The sequence below is a fragment of the Hyperolius riggenbachi genome, chromosome 1 (assembly GCF_040937935.1).
Source record: "Hyperolius riggenbachi isolate aHypRig1 chromosome 1, aHypRig1.pri, whole genome shotgun sequence".
Lineage (NCBI taxonomy): Eukaryota > Metazoa > Chordata > Amphibia > Anura > Hyperoliidae > Hyperolius > Hyperolius riggenbachi.
Window position 1 is genome coordinate 438914573 of NC_090646.1, and position 16942 is coordinate 438931514.

Genomic DNA, 16942 nt, shown 5'->3' on the forward strand with positions numbered 1-16942 from the left:
GCAATCATGGCCACGTGGTCCACAGTGCACTGCGCAGAACTACTACGCCTGCGCAGTGCCCCGCGGACCACGTTGCCATGACTGACAGCGGTGCTTCACACTGCCGCAGTAAGGACGACCTCGAGGTTGGCCTCTGCACCGTGCGGGAAGCCCGGGACGGCAGCGGAGAGGTCAGTGTGGGATAGTCGGCTGCAAGGGGCTGGAGAAAGCCCCAGTTGAGTAAGGCTGTTTTTTTTTTATTTTTCCCTGATGACTCCTTTAATGGGCACCTATACACTGCTGAAGTAGGGCTTCAACTACTGCTTAACCACCGCTCCTGCCCCACTCTTGATCATCCTTAATCTTCCATCCAGTGTGATCATTTTGAGACGGATAATCTGTACATTCAATTACTGTAAATGCGCCCCTTTTCCATTCACACTAGAGCATTTTGCTGGCGATTTCGGCAAACGCTCAAACGCTATAAAACCCTATGGGCCCATTCTTACTTGGAAGATTTGCGTTAATCGCCGGCGATTAACGCAAATCGCCAAACACGTAGCCTGCACCATTTTCAGGCGGTTACCCGGCGATCGCTTTTCAGTGCTATAGAAGCACTAAACACATTGCAGAAAAATCGCCGCAGTATCCAGTGATTTTTCCACATGTAATCGTGGAGAGAAAAAAAAAAAAAAAATCACTCCAGCAATTTTGCGCTTTTAAGTGTGAATGGGGCCTCAGTGTGTGATCCAGCAGTGTTTAAGCTATATTTACCAGTAATCCTTAAACAGGACCATTGGTGAAAAGTATGCATATGCCAGAGCCTGTAATATAAGGGCTGCAGCCCACTAGCAGTGCTTGCCAATGGAACTCTATGGGGATGGTTCCACAGCACCACTACAATTGCTAAATCAACGTCTGCACAATTTTGCGATTGATCTAGAGCAATGAGGCTCAATGAGGGCCTTGTCTCGATTGCTCCTGGCATCACTGAAAATTGAGATACCTGCACGATTTGGAAATCACAAATTACTTCCAAATCACTGTAGTGGGCGTCTGGCCTCACGCATGCTGATGCGGGGGATCGGTGGGCAGTAATTTATTACATATTAAAATCTCTGTCGCCTCCATCTGCAAGACGGTCGCAGCCATTTTTCCCCAGAGTCTTCCGCAGCTCTGTGACCACCCCCGCCACCTTGCCTCAGCTCACCCCCAGCTCAGCACCCCATTAGGCCACAGTTGCAAACCTGGGGGCTCTGGATCTTGATGAGGCTTTCCCAGCAGCCCCAATCCAGCGCTGGCTCCCCGAGTAATCAAAACACAACATCCAGTAGCGCTCGTCTCCGGTGTGCACGCTAGCGGCTCTCTCCGCTAGGGCAGAAATAGTCAAGTCCGATTGGGTCTGCTCTACTGCGCAGCTGGCTCGCACCTCGAAGTAGAGCGGACCAATCAGGCTTGGCTATTCCACCTGGAACCCGAGGGGGAAGCAAATACTACACCTGCACGAGGCTCCTGACAAGCAGCAACAATGAGATTTTTCAGGGTAGCCAGCGCTGGATCCCCTTTGGTGAGGATGACAGGGGAAGCCACTTTAGGATCCTGAGACTTCCACCTTCTGAGGTAAATAACCCCTAGGAGCACAGGGCTGTGGAGTCGGAGTCGGGGCAATTTTGGGCACCCGGAGTTGGAGTCTTGGTTTCAGAAACTGAGGAGTCGGAGCCGCATGATTTTTGTTCAAAATCCACAGCCCTGTTAAGTATTAGACTAAGGAGTCGGAGTCGAGGAGTCGGAGTCAGAGTCTGAGCAATTTTGGGTACGCGGAGTCGTGGTTTCAGAAACTGAGGAGTCGGAAGATTTTTGTACCGACTCCACAGCCCTGCTTTTTACCCCCATCAGGTACACGCACAGTGTGAGTACACACAAGATATGATATGAGATTGAGATCAGGACTCGATCCCTCAGGCGACATAGCTGGGCAGTGGCTGTACAGATGCAGAAGCTGTACCGCTGAAACGTTCTGTTGCTATGCCGGAAGGAGGGGGGGCGCACCGAAGCACAGTCTATATGATGTCATGCAGTGGGCGGAGAGAGCAGCACCAACAAAAAAGGTATCTACAGTCGCTTGACCAAGTTGATCTGCCTGTCAGGTTGCTGGCCTAGCGGCGGCTGCTAGTAGAGGGCTGCTGTACACATGCCGGAATATCAGCAGAGGCCGTAGTTATCAGCCGACTTTAATCAAGTGTATGCACAATGCTGTCATCTGATGTCATGCAGAAGACCAGATAAATGCTTCTGTTTCTTTAGTGCCTCCTGTTTCGTGCATGCACTGTGCAAACAAAACAAATATCTAGTGATCTCATACACTGATTCGTCTGTAGATCAGATCCACTGAGATGGGTTTGAAAGACAGAGACAAATATATTTTGGCGCTATCTATGGATGTCTTTTGTAAAGGCTCATACACACATCTGAGCCAATAGTCTGGTGTGCACATCGGCCTCAGGCCTACGAGCAATCTGCCCAGCGGATCAACGCACCCTCGCAATAGCATTGTCTGCGCTGCTTCCACACGTGACATCACGCTCGCTCAGTTGTCCCTCCCCTAGCGGGACATAGCGGATACCCATCTGTACAGGCCTGCCAGCGATGTTACCCTTGGGCATCAGGTCTCAATTCCCAACGGGAGACATTAAATCTATAAGAGTACGCGCATTCAACTTTTTACAAAGATTATCTGCTGATCGGCTGTTGAGATTAAAGTCTGTGGAGGATGAAAGATTATGTGTGTACGCAGCTACTTTACGCTGCATACACACAATGGGATAAAAGTCTGTGGAAAATGTGCAATGAATTTGCCGAAAATTCTTATAGAATAGTTTACAAAAGACCTCCGAAGATATAGGTCTCTCAATCCCATCCCGGGGTATATAGCGTGCTTAAGAGTGGATAGCATCTAGTGTGTCACATCTGCATTACATGCACAGAGACGAACTCATGAGCATTTGAGATATACTGAAATCTTATTGCAAATGTCAGGCATGTTGCTTTTTCTGTTCTAGCAGCTTTCACAGAGCCAGCACTACAACATCCAATGTATACTGAAGGGCAGACCGCATCTATTGCCAGAGGCAACATCTGGGAAATGACAGATCCACATTGTTCTCAGGGACATGATCTTCCTGCTTATCAACACTACCATACAATAAGAATCATGTGAAAAATACAACCCATCTTTTACTGATCAGACTTCAGTAAAACTGGCACTTTGAGTCTGCCAGGAGAAAAGCACGATATAAATGTTCTGTGTCTTGTAAAATAAAGTTATTTCTATGGGTTACTGCATCCGCACTACAGTCTCAATGCGGGGAATAGTTTGCAAAAACTGTCCATCAATAAACCTTCAGTTCTTGGTGCATAAGGGTCAACTGGAGATAAAGCCATATTTACACAGCCTGTGAAGTCTGAAAGCTTATCAGATAAAAGTCAAATTACGTTGGGTCATTTCTTCTGCTGGAATGCGCAAATTTGACAGTTTAACAAATCCACTATTGTGTCCGCCTGAAATCTACAAACCTGCTTGAAAGACGCACTCTAGACCGCTGTTTCTTTGCAAAAGTTCATGGGTTAAATTACAACCAAAACAGAGGCAAACATGTTCCGCTGTGATAATGGAATAGTGGAGGACATGTTTACAATGGCACAAAACCAAAAAGGCTCAACTCTGGCTCCACTTCTAACAGGTGCAGATTGATAAACCACAATCTCTCTCTTTATATTAAAAAGGCCTAAAACAGTCTGATTTCACACTCCATAAAATATCAAGTGACTTCTATGCATAAATCTACTCCTAATACTAACCAATGTCTTAATAAAATCCTAGTTTGGGAAATTGCCTACAAAAAGTTTTGTACAACTATAAACTCCTACTAAATGGATAGAGTTGCTAAGGGCAACCCAGGTTTGCACTCCCCCCCCCAATCTTCCCATCATCCAAAGCATGCGTCAATACTTCACTATAATTATATATAGAAGACAGCAAGCCCATGGGGAGGCAGTAAACTGATCTGCTGAGTGTCATTATTAAATTATGACATTTGCATTAAACCAATTAGCTGTCAGAAAGGGAAGTAAAAGTACATCGCCAGGAAGGTCAGCTCTGCCATCACTGTACATCATGCTAGAAAATTAGATTGCAGGACCTATTTTAGTTTAGTAGAGGTCTAACATTAGGAATTTCCACTCACAGAAAGCTACACATCAAAGCACAAGCTTCTTTCACTGGGGCCATCAACTACAGCCCCTCCAAAGATGCTCAATGGGGACAGGGCTATTCACATGGAAAGCTGCAGTAGTAAATGGAGGAGGTGGCGCCCACCACATCTAAAGATAAGCAAATGAATCAAGTGGGTGAGGAAGCAAGGGGGAGTTGCAGTCCTACTGGCCCATTTAAATTGAAGGAGGGGGCACTAAAAACCGGACAAGTAAACAGAAGCAGGCAAACTATACTAAGATGCTCAGAAAAAAAAGTCACTGCAAGCATTCAGAACAGTTCCAAAACAGCACAATACATTTATTTCCGTACTGATTAATATTGCACCCACATATAATCCACAGAACAACGTGTGTCACTAATTTTGCGCACACACACACACACACACACACAATCTAATGCCCATACCACAGTTGAGGGTCAATTTTAGAGTAAACCTTGAGGGGTGTGAAATGATACAATACAGAACATACAAACACCATGCAGTGTCCTGACCAGGAATAATCATCACATGAGCATGGTAACCACTCTCACAGTCACAGTAAAGCATAAAAATGTGTACACAATTTTAATAGGGACTATGGAGAGAATTTATGAAAATACAGAGAAGGTTAAAAGGCTCAGTAATCCATGGCAACCAGTTTCCAACATTAGACTGCTACAAGAAATAAAGGGGAGGAGAGGGGGAGAAAGTTTGATTTCCACTACAGCCAGTGCTCCCTCTAAGCTACACATATGAGCTACCTGCTTATTACTATTGTCACAGATCCTAGTAGCCGAGATAGGGTAGACTTGTGAGGGATTGGTTTTCTCTCAGGGCTGAATAGGGAGTTGCATGGAGTGCAGAGCTGAATAGCAGCAGTGTGGTGGGAATTAGTGTGCAGGAATCCTGCCGGTCACAGCAGTCAGCTAATCAAGAACGCAAATGGTATCAGAACAGGCTGCACTGGGGGGGCAGCCACTGCTAACTACCACTATAGTGACTGACCTCCACTTATCCCTCTGCACCTAGCTCAGCAGTGCGCCTCCCGCACACAGCACTGCCGCACCTGGAGAGCGCAGTGATCATACGGCACATACACACACAGCAGCAGTACTGCGGGCTGAGCTGTTCCTGAAGAGGAAGCTGGCGGCTTTCCCTGGTCAGAGAGTCAGTCAGCAGCACAAACACACTTACCTGCTCCGTACAGCCTCTATTCCTCTGCAGTATGGCGGAGAGAGTCACGGGCAGCCCCAATCCTCCTCACCACAGCCAGGCAGGCAGGCACCAGCTCTGCATACAGAACAGCGCAGCCTGGCAGAAGGGGCGGGCGGGGGGCTGTAAAATGGGGGAGGGGATGTAATTGGAGCTGGGAGGAGGAGAACATGATAGAGAAGAGACCTGGGCAACATGCTTGTAGAAAGCACAAACAATGCCAGGTTCACTTTTATGTGCTGTGATGGAATGCTGCTCCTGTGAGCTTTGCATTACTATAGTTTAGCTGCTAGTCCTTCATTCTTCTAGCTTGCGTTTGCTTTGATATGAATTTTATTAGTGTTAACACCTTTTTCATATCTTTGTTATTTAACCAAACAAGGTTCAAGCATAACATATCGCACATGACGTCTAGGGAAATGTGTAAAGACCTACTAAACAAAGTGCTTCACTATCGTCTATTTTGTACATTATTTATTAAGCATTTAAATAGCAGCAGTAACGTTTTCCACAGCTCTTTACATTATACACTAAATAATTAATGTCACTAAAAAAGGAGCTCACAATCTAATATCCCTACCATAGTTGTAGCCTGATAATAGTCCTAGTCTGAGATCCCCCAAGGTAGCTAGGATCAAGGCAATTAAAGACCCCTAAAGTGAGTTCTAAAAATAAAAGAAACTTACCTTAGTTGTGGGAAGCCCCTGGACGGTCTACAGCTCACCGTTCCAACGCTAAACCTATTAGACAGATCCTTGTCTCTTCTGGCCGCAAGCGTGGCCATGAAAGAGCGCATCTGGACTTGGCATGCAAGAGAAGGGCCTATAAAAACACTGGCTGTGTTATGTGCATTTTTATAATTGCATTCGTTTTTTCAATTGCAAAGCCTTTTTTAAAAATATTGAAAATCGTGATGAACCGTATGTAGTGTGCGATGTGATTTTAGAAAATCATAATCGCAGTGACTGCAGTGCTCTTTGATAGCATGCAAAAACGCAATGTGATTGCATTGTTTTTCAGAGGTCAAATCCTTCTTGTTGAAGGACTTTTAGCCAGTTCCCAATCACAGGAAAAGCTCAAACACATTCAAGAACGCAAGCGTGGGGTTTTAAAATCGTCTTGCCATTGCGCTTGGCACATTTCAGTGTGTACAGGGCCGCATATGCCCAGCAGAACAAAGTGCATTTTTACAAGGGAAAAATGCAGGGGCGTAGCAATAGGGGGTGCAGAGGTAGCGACCGCATCGGGGCCCTTGGGCCAGAGGGGCCCTGAAGGGCCCTCCCTCAACTACAGTATTAGCTCTCTATCGGTCCTGTGCTCATAACAATCACTTCTATAGAAAGGGCCTGATTCACAAAGCGGTGCTAACAGTTAGCACACTGGTGAAAAGCCCTTTATCATGCCTAAACTCAGTTTAGGCATGATAAGTTTAGGTGTGATAAGTTTAGGTGTGATAAGTTTAGGCATGATAAGTTTAGGTGTGATAAGTTTAGGCATGATAAGTTTAAGCGCCAACTACGTTAGCACCGCAGTGCACAGCTGATCAAAAGTTTTACGCTAGCAAAGTCTGGCGCACTTCGTATAAAGTTTAATGGCGCTGCTTTGCGTGCTGGACTTTGCAAGCGATCTAAACTTATCTAAACTTATCATGCCTAAACTTATCACACCTAAACTTATCACACCTAAACTTATCATGCCTAAACTGGCTTTTCACCAGCATGGTGCAATGGTTATCATGCCTAAAGTTTTTTTAGGCATGCTAACTGGGTTAGCACCGCTTTGTGAATCGAGCCCTTTGAATAGTGGTAATCATTAACAAGCTGTTCCCCATCCCCTTCTTGCACCTCTGACACTGTAGTTGCCATTGGCAGGTTTTGGTGCGCCGTATCAATTGTTATGTATAGAGTGCTTGGGGGGCCCCATTGTAAAACTTGCATCGGGGCCCACAGCTCCTTAGCTACGCCACTGGAAAAATGCCTTTCAAGTGGCTTTGTTCTACTGGGCATGCCAGAAGATGAAGAGGGACCTACACTAGAGCATTTAATTCTACAAGGATCTGGGAAGCCTCTGGAATGTCCAGAGGCTGACAACTTCTGAGGTACCCCCTCCCCACTTGAAGGACCACTGAAGTAAGAAGAATATGGAGGCTGCGATATTTATTTCTTTTTAATACCGGTTGCCTGGCAGCTTTGCTGATCTATTTGGTTGCAGTAGTGTCTGAATAACGCCAACAACAACAAAACATTTGTAAAGTGCTTTTCTCCCGTAGGATGCAAACACCAGAAACAAGCATGCAGCTAATCATGCCAGAAACACCTTATCTGCATATGCTTGTTCGGGGTTTATGGCTAAATGTATTTGAGGCAGTGGATCAGCAGAATAGCCAGGAGACTGGTATTGCTTAACCACATGATGACCACAGTGGTAAACGCCGCTAAAGCCCAGGCTAATTATTGCTAAAATGGCCACTGCAGCTTCAAGGCAAAGCTGCATGGCCGCACAAGACAGCACACGAGTGATACCCATACTCGCAACCTCCGGAGGAAAACACGTGCCACTGAATGAAAATGGAGGAAAACTCGACTTAACCAGGATTTCCTACAGTACAAGACTAACCTGCTGCAGTTCCACACTGCCCTTGCTCATGTGAAGCAGGAATACTTTACAAGCTCATCGGAGCACAATCTTCCAATCCCCGGCGTCTTTTTGCCACTTTCAACTCCCTGCCTCAAACCCAACCCTCTCCCCCTCCCCCACCCTCCGTTTCCTCCCTCTCTGCCACAGATTTAGCCACCCACTTCACCAACAAAATAGTCTCCATCCGTCAGGAAGTATCGAATCTTCAATCTTCACCTCCCACCCCCTCCCAACCAGCTCCTCCTCCACCCTATCCTCCCCTCATCTCCTTCACTCCTACTACCACTAAGGAAGTCAAACACCTACTGCAGACTTCCCATACCACTACGTCACCCCCCCTTGACCCCATCCCTTCTGATTTACTTCAGCCTCACTTCACGGATTTGGCCCCAGTCCTCACTACCCTGTTTAACCTCTCCCTATCCACAGGCACCTTCCCCTCAGACTTCAAGCAGGCCACAGTATTGCCCCTGCTCAAGAAACCCTCCCTCAACCCCTATCTACCCTCCAACTGCCGCCCTATCTCCCTCCTCCCCTTTGCCTCAAAACTCCTTGAGCGTCTGGTTCACAAACGCTTGACCCAGTACCTCAATGCCAACTCACTGCTAGACCCACTGCAATCTGGATTTCGGCCTGCCCACTCAACCGAAACTGCTCTGACCAAAGTGGTCAATGACCTTGCCTTAGCTAAAGCTGAAGGTAAATACTCCATTCTCCTCCCTCTTGACCTTTCAGCAGCTTTTGACACAGTAGATCATCCCCTACTCCTCCAGTCCCTCCAGTCCATGGGCATTCACGATCTCGCCCTGACCTGGTTTTCATTCTACCTCTCCAACTGCTCCTTCATGACCTCCTTCAATGAGTCCTCGTCCACCGCCAACCACCTCTCGGTGGGAGTCCCCCAAGGCTCGGTCCTTGGCCCCCTACTGTTCTCCCTACACACATCCTCCATTGGCAAGGTTATCTCCTCCATGGGTTTCACTATCATCTGTATGCAGATGACACCCAAACCTACCTCCACACCCCTGACATCTCGACCACTGCCTATCAGCCATCTCCTCCTGGATGTCCGCTAGGTTCCTGAAACTAAATCTAGACAAAAAGGAATTTATGATCTTCCCACCCCGGCTACCCCTGAACCTCCCAGATGTGCATGTCACTGTTAACCACACTACCATTCGCCCTACCTCTCAAGCCCGCTGTCTGGGTGTCACCCCGGACTCTGAACTCTCCTTCACTCCCCACATCCAAAACCTCACAAAGTCCTGCAACTTCCACTTTTGTAACATCTGTAAGATTTGCCCTTTCCTGACCTCTGCCACCACCAAACTCCTCATCCATGCCCTCATAATTTCCCGCCTCGACTACTGTAATGCCCTTCTGTCTGGTCTCCCTATGACCCAAATAGCCACACTGCAGTCCATCATGAATGCGGCAGCCAGAATTATCCTCTCCTCCCATCGCTCCACCAGGGTGGCTCCCCTCCGTGAATCCCTCCACTGGCTTCCTATCCAGTCCAGAATCAGATTCAAGATATTGTGTCTGCAGTAGCGTCCCTACCATAGGGCGGCAAGGGGCGCCCCGCACCGGGTGTCGGGCGCCCCAGGGGGTGTCATCAAGGCCTCCCACAGAGGCCTGTGCAAGACAGGAGGGGAAGCAGCACGGAAAGGAGGGGTGGCGGGAAAAGCGGCGGGGAGGGGGGCCGGACCCCCCACCTCCCTCACCTGGGTCCCCTCCTTCTGGCGCTTCCCCCTCCTAATTAGTCGCAGCGGGCAGCAGCGGGCAAGAGACTCACCTTCCTGCGTTCCAGGCGATGGCAAATAGCGTCATCGTCACGTGACGCTGGTCTCCGCCTTCTCCACCGCTCACTGTGCTTCCTGATTGGCGGAAGCACAGTGAGCGACAGAGAGGTCGGAGACCAGCGTCGCGTGAGGATGACGCTATGCGCCGCCGCCATCGCCAGGAGCAGGTGAGTGAGTCTTCTTCGCCGCTCCTGCCCGCTGCTGTTAATTAGGAGAGGGAAGCGCCAGAAGGAGGGGACCCAGGTGAGGGAGGTGGGGGGTCCGGCCCCCCTCCCCGCCACCCCTCCTTCCAGGCTTTCCTCACACTGGGGGCAATTGTACTAGCTATTCTGGGGGCAACTAAATTAGCTATACTGGGGGCACCTAAACTAGCTATACTGGGGGCACCTAAACTAGCTATACTGGGGGCAGCTATACTAGCTTTACTGGGGGCCAGCTATACTAGCTATACTGGGGGCAGCTACACTGGGGGCAGCTATACTAGCTATACTGGGGGCAGCTGTACTGGGGGCAACTAAACTAGCTATACTCGGGGCAACTGAACTAGCTATACTGGGGGCAACTATACTAGCTATACTGGGGGCAGCTATACTGGGGGGCAGCTATACTAGCTATACTGGGGGCAGCTGTACTGGGGGCAGCTATACTGGGGGCAACTAAACTAGCTATACTGGGGGCAACTAAACTAGCTATACTGGGGGCAGCTATACTGGGGGGCAGCTATACTAGCTATACTGGGGGCAGCTATACTGGGGGCAACTAAACTAGCTATACTGGGGGCAGCTATACTAGCTATACTGGGGGCAGCTATACTAGCTACACTGGGGGCAGCTATACTAGCTATACTGGGGGGCAGCTATACTAGCTATACTGGGGGGCAGCTATACTAGCTATACTGGGGGGCAGCTATACTAGCTATACTGGGGGGCAGCTATACTAGCTATACTGGGGGGCAGCTATACTAGCTATACTGGGGGGCAGCTATACTAGGGGCAGCTATACTGGGGGTAACTAAACTAGCTATACTGGGGGCAGCTATACTAGCTATACCTGGGGGCAGCTATACTAGCTATACTGAGGGGCAGCTACACTGGGGGCAGCTATACTAGCTATACTAGCTATACTGGGGGCAGCTGTACTGGGGGCAACTATACTGGGGGCAACTATACTAGCTATACTGGGGGCAGCTATACTGGGGGGCAGCTATACTGGGGGGCAGCTATACTAGCTATACTGGGGGCAGCTACACTGGGGGCAGCTATACTGGGGGCAGCTGTACTGGGGGCAACTAAACTAGCTATACTGGGGGCAACTATACTAGCTATACTGGGGGCAGCTATACTGGGGGCAGCTATACTGGGGGGCAGCTATACTAGCTATACTGGGGGCAGCTGTACTGGGGGCAACTAAACTAGCTATACTGGGGGCAACTAAACTAGCTATACTGGGGGCAGCTATACTAGCTATACTGGGGGCAGCTATACTAGCTATACTGGGGGCAGCTATACTGGGGGCAACTAAACTAGCTATACTGGGGGCAGCTATACTAGCTACACTGGGGGCAGCTATACTAGCTACACTGGGGGCAGCTATACTAGCTACACTGGGGGCAGCTATACTAGCTATACTGGGGGGCAGCTATACTAGCTATACTGGGGGGCAGCTATACTAGCTATACTGGGGGCAGCTATACTGGGGGCAGCTATACTAGCTATACTGGGGGCAGCTATACTGGGGGCAACTAAACTAGCTATACCTGGGGGCAGCTATACTAGCTATACCTGGGGCCAGCTATACTAGCTATACTGGGGCCAGCTATACTGGGGGCAGCTATACTAGCGATACTGGGGGGCAGCTATACTAGCGATACTGGGGGGCAGCTATACTAGCTATACTGGGGGGAGGCAGCTATACTAGCTATACTGGGGGGGGGGGGCAGCTATACTAGCTATACTGGGGGGCAGCTATACTAGCTATACTGGGGGCAGCTATACTGGGGGCAGCTATACTAGCGATACTGGGGGCAGCTATACTAGCGATACTGGGGGCAGCTATACTAGCTATACTGGGGGCAACTAAACTAGCTATACTGGGGGCAACTAAACTAGCTATACTGGGGGCAGCTATACTAGCTATACTGGGGGCAGCTATACTGGGGGCAAATATACTAGCTACACTGGGGGCAAATATACTAGCTATACTGGGGGCAACTATACTAGCTCCACTGGGGGCAGCTATACTGGGGGAAACTGTACTAGCTCCACTGGGGGCAGCTATACTGGGGGAAACTGTACTAGCTATACTGGGGGCAACTATACTAGCTAATACTTTAAAATACAGTTAGCTCCGCCCTCATCTGGTCATGACCACGCCCATTTTTTTGCTGCGAAGCACGCCGCAGGTTGTGGCCACACCCATTTTTTAGGAGGGGGGGTGTCTTTTAATACCCAGCACCGGGTGCCAAATGCCCTAGGTACGCCACTGTGTGTCTGACCTACAAATCTGTCCACAAAACCTGTCCAGCCTACATTTCTGATCTTACTCAGAGGTACAAACCTAGCCGCTCACTCTGTTCCTCCATTGAACTTCGCCTGACCGCCCCCCGCATCACACAGTCCCATGCACGCCTCCAGGACTTCTCAAGAGCTGCTCCAACACTTTGGAACTCTCTACCTCCACCCATTAGGGCAGCCCCCTCATTCAACATCTTCAAGAAGGCCCTCAAAACTCACCTTTTCACTCTGGCCTACCACCCCTCACAATTGCTCTAAACCCACTACAGAACTCGGGGCCCTACCTTTCGTGTCTCTACCTCTCCTTCTAGATTGTAAGCCTTTGGGCAGGGTCCTCCTCCTTTTGTGTCCTACCTGATCATGCACCACCATTACTGTGAACCCATGCTATGCACTTGAGTGAACCTAACTTGCCTAATCTCCATGCTTCATCAGTGACTGACTAAGCATTACCTTTGTTATAATTTAAGTAGGCCTCAGTTATTTGGCCTGAGTTTTATGTAAAAGGCTTGTCCGCAGAGTATGCCTTTAAAATAAATAGAGTTTCTTGTGATGCAGGCAGAAGCATCTCAGTGTCTGGGTGAAGCAGATGATACACGCAGATACTGAGAACATGTTCCTGAAAGAAGGCCACAGGCCTACACTGACCTCAACATGTACACCACAAGAACAATCAACATAGGCCATGTTTACCAAAATACCACATTCCAGTAAGGGAAAAGTGACATTAAATATTAATCGAGTAGGTGGGTATTATGACACCACGAGGGGGCTAAGCCAATAGTCGGGTCTGGGGGATGGCGAAGATGAGGTCACATTTAACTCTTTCCTAGTCGGTATTAAAGAAGCGGGACGGGCGGACAGAGCGCACTCTGATTCCTGCTCTGCTTCCTACTGTCATGATACCTAGATGCTGACTGGGACCTCTAAGTATTTTCATTCTTTATGTAATCTGATCTAATGTCTGCTGTACATAGGTAGTCTAGAGTAACGTAGTCTAGAAAGAAGGTAACTGACTAACATTCAGGAGGTTAGTCAAGAGCTGTAACGCCAAGAGCTTAAACATGAGGATCTGCTTTGCTAGGATATGATGAACCATATCTGTATATTTGTGTAGTGAATAAACTTCTTAAATACTGAAGAAGCCTGAGAAAAGTCTATCTCCTGCTTGCTGTGTTCAGAGTCAAGTTATCTCACAGTCTGTGAGACGCAACTATAAGAAGTTGCTGGTGCTGGAACAGTTAAGGTGATTTATAACAACCTTATGCTCATACTGTGCTGTGTGATCTGGTTTTCTTGTATTCCTGTATTGTCATATTGCTGTATGTCACCCCTAAATATTGTCTGTAACCTAAATTAATGTTCAGCGCTGCGTAATACGTTGGCGCTTTATAGATACAATAAATAATAATAATACTCTCCCCCTCCCTTTTCCCCCCACCAACAGAGCTTTCTGTTGGTGGGGTCTGATCACCCCCCAGATGTTTATTTTTTTATGTAAATATTTATATGCGTGTTTTAAGACCACTGAGGGTTTTACCCCTTGAGCACCAGAGCAATTTTCACCTTTCAGCACTCCTTCCGTTCATTCGTCTATAACTTTATTATTACTTATCACAATGAAATGAACTACAGTATACTGAACTACAGTATATCTTGTTTTTTTCGCCACCAATTAGGCTTTCTTTAGGTGGGACATTATGCCAATAATTATTTTATTCTAAATGTGTTTTAATGGGAAAATAGGAAAAATGTGGGAAAAAATCATTATTTTTCAGGTTTCAGCCATTATAGTTTTTAAATAATGCATGCTACTGTAATTAAAATCCTTGAAATGTATTAGCCCATTTGTCCCGGTTATTACACCGTTTAAATTATGTCCCTATCACACTGTTTGGCACCAATATTTTATTTGGAAATAAAGGTGCATGTTTTTCAGTTTTGCGTCCATCCCTAATTACAAGCCCATAGTTTATAAAGTAACAGTGTTATACCCTCTTGACATAAATATTTAAAGAGTTCAGTCCCTAAGGTAACTATTTATGTAGTTTTTTTTTATTGTAATTTTTTTTTATTACAAAAAAAAAAAAAAGAAACATTTGGGGAGTGTGGGAGGTAATGAGTTAGGGCCCGTTCAGACTGCACGCGTTTCCAGCCGCATTTTGGAAACGCGTGCAGGAGGCAGACACGCACGACAACAGACAGTGCATAGAGTGCACTGTCTGATGTTCACACTGCATGCGTTCCGGACCTGTGTGGTCCGAGAACGCATGCTGCACGCAGATTTGGTAAAAAAGCGCGGCTGTCCCATTCACTTTTCAGTGATGGGATCAGCCACGCAACGCACACAAACGCGGATGGCGTGCGTTCATACGCGTTGCGGTCCGCACACGTTCCGCTCGCATGGCCATCTGCATTTGTGATCTGAACGGGCCCTTAATTTATAATGTAAAACTATGTATTTGTATATGAAAAATGCTTTTGGGTGTAGTTTTACTATTTGGCCACAAGATGGCCACAGTAACTTTTTGTAAATGCGTCCTGCAAGCGTACAGAAAGTATGCTTGCAGGAAGTTCAGGGAGGCTGGGAAACTTTTTTTTCACAGTGATCGCGCTGCTTCTCATAGAAGCAGCCGATCATTGCTAGGGGGCTGAGATCAACGAACGGGAATGTTTTTTCCCGTTCATTGATCTCCGGGCGAGCGGGCGGCGGCGTGCACTAACGCGGGAGCACGCACACGAGAGAGCGGGAACGCAGACAGCAGCAGTAGCGGCGGGAGGTGCGGATATCTCCGTCCCTGGTGGTTAAAGGTTGTGCAAAGGGACGGAGATATCTGCACCTGCGGTGGTAAAGTGGTTACATTTTTGTATCTATTTATTTATTTATTTAACCATTTCACTTCAAAGGGTTTTTAAAAATAATGAAAATGAATTTCATTTTTATATGGTAAGGTGTATAGTAGGGTATTTGGATGTGGTTTTACTTTTTGGCCACAAGATGGAGATACAGAGTTAGTGTGTTCTAAAAATAGAAACAGAACCAAGTGTTTGTATTTGTTTATATTTGTGTAAATACAGGGAGGTAGATACTCGTGCTGGGGGAGGTGAAATTAATTTCTGTCCCCGCCCTCCCCCCGCCAGCCAATCCCTGTGATCGGCTGTCATAGGCTTCAGCCTATGACAGCTAATCACTCCTGACACCATGGAGGGGACAGCCGTGTCACACTACATAATGATTAGACGGCGGTTCCGCCATCTAACAGTATAGCCGCTCGGAGACTGAAGGCGGGGCGGAGCTCCGCCCCCCGAGCAGGAGATGCGCGCGCAGCCTGCGCGCAATCTCCTGCAAAATGCAGCCCCAGGACTTGACGCCAATTGGCGTTAGGCGATCCTGGGGCTGCCGCCGCGGTCACGCCCGTTGGCGTGAGGCGGTCTTAATGTAGTGAAGAGGAAATAAATATGGCAGCCTCCATATACCTCGGTTCAGTTGTCCTTTAAGGTTAGCTTTAACTTGCTGGTATGTTTTTGGGATATGGGGAAAACAAGGAGTACCAGGTGGAAATCAACACAATCACGGAGAGAACATACAGACTCAATGCAGATTGGAGTTCACAATCTAATCCCTACAATGGTCACAGTATTATGTCCCTACTCCCTACCTTAAAGAGAACCTGTACTGAGTAAAAATATTTAAAATAAAGATATGAGGTAACTTCAAATGAACATGACATAGTTACCTTGCCATCAGTTCCTCTCAGAAGCTCACCATTTTCTTCGTATAATAATCCCGTCCAGCTCTGACAATATTTTGTCAGATCTGAAATATATCAGTTGCTGTCAGTAAAATATCAGTTGCTGTCAGTTATAGCCGAGAGGAAAACTGATGTACCAGGTAATGTCCAAGTTTCCCTATGGCTCAAGTGGGAGATGTTACAGTTTAACTGTGTGCTGACCAGAAAGCTGTTATGGGTAATGGCCATTTTCAAAATGGAGGACGGAAAATTCCCTAGATCACAGTAAACAAACAGGACGCGGGAGAGGAGAAAGAGACTGAGGAGTAGCTACATGGGAGGTAAGTATGACTTGTGTATGCTTATTTTGACTTTTAATTTTCAGTTCAGGTTTTCTTTAAAGGACACCCTAGGTGAAAATAAACAAATGAAATAAACAATTGTGTATATCCTCCTTCTCTTAAAAATGACTTCTTAAGATATTCCATAGTTTTAAATCTGTTTTATTGTTTTTGCTTGATTACACATTCATTGAAGTATGCCAGAGCTAAAAATCTATGAATCTATTGACCCTTTTTATCTCTTGCCTCCTCTCAGAAGCCATTTTCTACTAGGAAAGTGTTTTATTGTTGTAATTTCTTATCAGTGAGGGTCACACTGTAGTCTGACCCAGTCCTGACTCAGACAGGAATTGCCACTTACATACCTGATGTTTAACTCTTTCAGGCAGAGAAAGAAAAAAAAAACACAGCATAGTTATTTGTGTGCTTGGCACTGTACATACACATCTCATCATGTCACATGTCACCTCGGGT

The 16942-nt window shown here is 47.2% G+C and overlaps 1 protein-coding gene across 4 annotated transcripts in view; it reads right to left on the minus strand.

Moving 5' to 3' along the window:
* Positions 1 to 5535, minus strand: part of SEMA4D (semaphorin 4D) — a 156935-nt gene extending 151400 nt beyond the window's left edge. For 3 of the 4 annotated variants that reach the window (XM_068237885.1, XM_068237837.1, XM_068237847.1), the window contains exon 1: positions 5427 to 5535. The gene's annotated coding sequence lies outside the window, so the exon portion shown is untranslated. Of the gene's footprint in view, positions 1 to 1226; positions 1301 to 5426 lie in introns of those variants that run through there. The other variant, XM_068237866.1, reaches the window with a different exon arrangement.
* Between the last annotated feature and the right edge of the window lie 11407 nt (positions 5536 to 16942).